This window comes from Staurois parvus, unplaced genomic scaffold (assembly GCF_062004578.1).
Source record: "Staurois parvus isolate SC_StPar_1 unplaced genomic scaffold, SC_StPar_1.0 ptg000558l, whole genome shotgun sequence".
In the NCBI taxonomy this organism is placed as follows: Eukaryota; Metazoa; Chordata; class Amphibia; order Anura; family Ranidae; genus Staurois; species Staurois parvus.
The window spans coordinates 427,562-432,466 of NW_028318354.1; positions in this window are offsets into that span (position 1 = coordinate 427,562).

Consider the following 4,905-nt stretch of genomic DNA (forward strand, 5'->3'; position numbering starts at 1 on the left):
GTCTACACCTTTTTTCTTCTTTTTTTGGGATGGGGGGTAGTTGTGTATTATTTGTATTTGAGTATCTACCAGATTCACCAACCCATATGTGAATAAATGGGTCCAAAAAAGCCCTGAGACTCTGTCTCCAACTGAGATGTTGGTGTGTTAAGGTTTTATTGGACCCATTTGTTCAAGTATGGGTCACATAGTTACATAGTTATTCTGGCTGAAAAAAGAAAAAAGTCCATCCAGTTCAACCATAAAAAAAAAAGTTATAATCCTACACCCACAGTTAATCCAGAGGAAGGCAAAAAAAACAGCAAAGCATGATCCAATTTGCTCCTGCAGGGGAAAAAATCCTTCCTGATCCCCGAGAGGCAATCGGATATTCCCTGGATCAACTTTACCTATAAATGTTAGTATCCAGTTATATTCTGTATATCTAGGAAAGAATCCAGGACTTTTTTAAAGCAATCCACTGAGCTGGCCAGAACCAACTCTTGAGGGAGTTTATTCCACATTTTCACAGCTCTTACTGTGAAGAAACCTTTCTGCATTTGGAGATTAATGGTTCTACTCTTCTTGGCCTAATATTTTTAGCTCTTGCTTGAATTTTTTTTAAACCACAACAGATCTATTCATAAGAGCTCTTTCACACAGGCAGCTGGGGAAAGGAAGGTTGAGTCAAATCCAGGGGTCAGAGCCAAGGTTTTACTGCCCTCCAGCCACAAATTGGCATTTTGACATTACAGTCTGCCTGGGCTATACACATATAGTAGCCGTGATGCTTTGCTACATGGGCTGCTAAGTCTGAGAATGTGAGAGGTGGCGCCGCATGTGAAATTCGCCCATTGAGGTCAACAAGATTCACGCTTCAGCCACAAGCATTTGCGGTGCGTTCCCACAATGTAAAATTGCTGCTTGGAATTGAAAAAACAAAACAGGATTAAGGTTATGTGAAAATATTTTTGATATTGAGTTTTTAAGGGGGGGGGGGGGTTTAACTGCTAGCCTACAGGGCACTTATACCCCTTTCCTGCCCAGGCCAATTTCCAGCTTTCAGTGCTGTCACACTTTGAATGACAATTGCGCGGTCAAACAACACTGTACCCATATGACATTTTTATCATTTTTTTGTGACAGAGCTTTATTTTGGTGGTATTTAATCACCTCTGGGTTTTTTATGTTTTCTTAAACAAACCAAAAACCACTGAAAATTTTGTAAAAAAAAATGTTTTTTCTTAGTTTGTGTTATAAAATTTTGTAAATAAGTTATTTTTCTCCTTCACTGATGTGCGCTAATGAGGCTGCACTGATGTACACTGATAGGTGGCACTGATGGGCACTGATGAGGAGGCACTGGTAGGTGGCACTGATGGGCATTGACGGGGATCACTGATGGGCACTGAAAGGTAGCACTGATACATGGCACTGATACAGTTGCAAGAAAAAGTATGTGAACCCCTTGGGATTACGTGGAGTTTTGCATGAGTTGGGCATAAAATGTGCTCTGAACGTCATCTAAGTCACAACAATAGAAGAACACAGTCTGCTGAACATAATACTACACAAACATTAGATGTTGCCATGGTTTAATTGCACATAACATGTAAACATTCACAGTGCAGGGAGGAAAAAGTATGTGAACCTTTGATTTAATAACTGATTGACCCTCCTTTGGCAGGAATAACCTCAACCAAACGTTTCCTGTAGTTGCAGATCAGACCTGCACAACGATCTGGAGTAATTTTGGACCACTCCTCTTCACAAAATTGTTTCAGTGTAGAAATATTCTTGGGATGTCTGGTGTGAATCGCTCTCTTAAGGTCATGCCACAGCATTTCAATCGGGTTGAGGTCAGGACTCTGACTGGGCCACTCCAGAAGGCGTATTCTGTGCTGTTGCAGCCATTGTTTTGAAGAATTACTTGTATGCTTTGGGTCATTGTCCTGTTGCATCACCCATCCTCTGCGGAGCTTCAGTTGGCGGACAGATGGTCGTACGTTTTCCTGCAAAATGTCTTGATAAACTCTGGAATTCATTTTCCCATCAATGACAACAATCCGTCCAGGCCCTGAGGCAGCAAAGCAGCCCCAAACCATGATGCTCCCTCCGCCATGTTTTACAGTGGGGATGAGGTTTTGATGTTGGTGTGCTGTGCCTTTTTTTCTCCACACATAGTGTTGTGTGTTCTTCCCAAACAACTCAATCTTGGTTTCATCTGTCCACAGTATATTTTGCCAGTAGTGCTGTGGAACATCCAGGTGCTCTTTTGCAAACTTCAAACGTGCTACAATATTCTTTTTGGACAGCAATGGCTTCCTCCGTGGTGTCCTCCCATGTACTCCATTCTTGTTTAATGTTTTCCTTATTGTAGATGTGTCAACAAAAATGTTAGCATGTGCCAGAGATTTCTGTAGGTTTTTAGCTGACACTCTGGTATTCTTCTTTACCTCATGCAGAATTCTGCGCTGTGCTCTTGCAGTCATTTTTACAGGACGACCACGCCTAGGGAGAGTAGCAACAGTGCTAAACTTTCTCCATTTGTAGACAGTCTGTCTTACTGTGGACACATGAACATCAAGGCTTTTGGAGATACTTTTGTAACCCTTTCCAGCTTCATGCAAGTCAACAATTCTTGATCATAGGTCTTCTGAGAGCTCTTTTCTGCGAGGCATGGTTCATTTATGACTATACTATATGACTCCAATAACCCATTATCACCAGGAGCATTTTCAAATATTTCAGTTTTAGCATTTAAATCATTTGGTTCAAGTACTCTCTTGTCCAGAGCAGCACCATAGTTGTCCCAGGCAACCTCTGGCTCCAACACACAGAGCTACCAGGAGGTTTCCATGGACACCTTTGCAGCCCTTGATACTGTTGCCAAGGGCAACAACATATCTTTACTCATATTCACATCAACGCTGTTATCTTTAGTGAGCTGTGCTAGCCCATCACCAACCATAACATTACATTTACCAATAGTAACACTTTTGTCGACATGACCATCAGCATTCTCATTACATATAGACATGACTGTGGCTTTTGCGGGTAGTCCCTGGATATTACCCAGCTGAGCAGCCTGTCAGCCATGCCTCACAGCACTCTCTCTCTCTCTAAAGGAGCAGTATTTTCAGTTTTAGCAGCTCCATAGCTGACCTGGGAAATCCTCTGCTCCGTCACTGCGGGCTCCTGGGAGGTTTCCCTGGGCATTTCTGCAGCACCTATCACTAGGGAACACGGTGCCAGGATAGTTTTGGTCACCCCTAGTCTAACTTCCCCAGCCATCTGCTGGATTATAGCAGGCCCCTGCAGAGTCCCCATGTCCTATTCCATATTTAGTCCTGCTAATCGTTGGGCTGTTCCCTGTGCCTCCCCACTACTCAGGGTAGCACACAGCAGCCAGTCCATGTCCATCTGTATTGTGGAACTCCCTGAAGGACACTCTCACTTCCTTGGACTCAGTCCCACAAACCGAAACAGTCTTACCGTTTCCTGAAGCAGGTGTCATAGCCTTCACTTGAGTGCGTAGTCTCTCCTCTGTGGTGTCTTCACGGACTGACTTCCCCATGTGGTCACGAGGCAACACTGCAGCCATTCCTGACCAACTTACACCCCCTGCAGGTAACACAAGATCCCTGTTGCTAGGGGTAACAGTAGACTCGCTCTCAAAAGGCAATTGGCTATACCTCATGTCGGATGCAGGCTGTTGTACCCTCTGTTCAGGGCTGACCACTTCACCTAAGCGGCCGTAACACGAAACCTTGCATTTCTCTGGCTTCAGATCCCTTGGCCTTCCAGCGACACCTCTTCCAACCTGGAGCATTGCTGGCCAGCCATGACACGCCGAACTTCCCCTCAAAGAAGGATTTCCTCTTTAACCTCCCTGGCGGTATGATTATTTCAGATTTTTTGTGCTGAAAGCGGTACCATTTTTTTGCATGGAAATATGTATTTTTTTTTTGTAGGCCTGTAATTTAGGAATAACTCCCTGAAATCTGTCCGAACAAGAGTCTAGTAAACATCCCGGGTATGATAAAACTTGAAACACGAAATCATAAATTATAATTTAATAAATACTCATAAAAAATAATAATATAATAATAATAAATTGAATTCAATAATATAATCAAACCAAAAACACTGAAATTTGAAATATATCGCCAATTTCGCACATCGCTGAGCAAAGTCGCAAATTCGTTTTCAGTGTCTGATGACGAATTTCCCCCACGAATCATTATCACTCAATTCTGCAAGTGGTTCTAATTTACTATCGCTGTTCTCTAGCTGGTCTAAAATCGATTTTGACCTAAAGGGACGCTTTTTGGACGCCATGGACTTTTCTAAGTTTCCAGGCAGAAAGAACAGTCAAAATGCAGGCAGGGCGCCGGACAAAGCACTCGGGACAAAATGCGAAGGACAAGGTAAGCGCTGTAGGGAATCCCTATGCAACGCCGCATGGTAAGCCCGAGTGTAGCTTTTGGTACTGAAACTTTACCCCGAGCTACACTCGGGAATACCGCCAGGGAGGTTAAAGGTACAGTAGTCATCCTGGTCCCAATCCATGAAATGGTAAATCGACCGGAACGCCCTCGGTAATAAGGATTGCAGCAACTCTGGCCACTGGTCCCTAGGCCATTTTCTCTGTGTAGCGCCTTTTTCAAAGTTTTCAAGGAAGTCCTCCTCTGTAGGTAGCATGGGTTGCATGTAATCAGAGGCCCAGAACTCAGCACCTCTCACCGTAGACTTTACATTGCAGCTATTGCTACGAGCAACCGCACTCCTCTCAAACTTGTGGTCAGCCTGTCGCTCCTTCCTTGCACTCAGAGCCGGCTTGCCAAACGCAGATGCAGTCCTTTGCTTTGCTATGCAACTTTGCACTGGAGGCTGAGACAAAGGGCATTTGGAGACAGTGTGCCC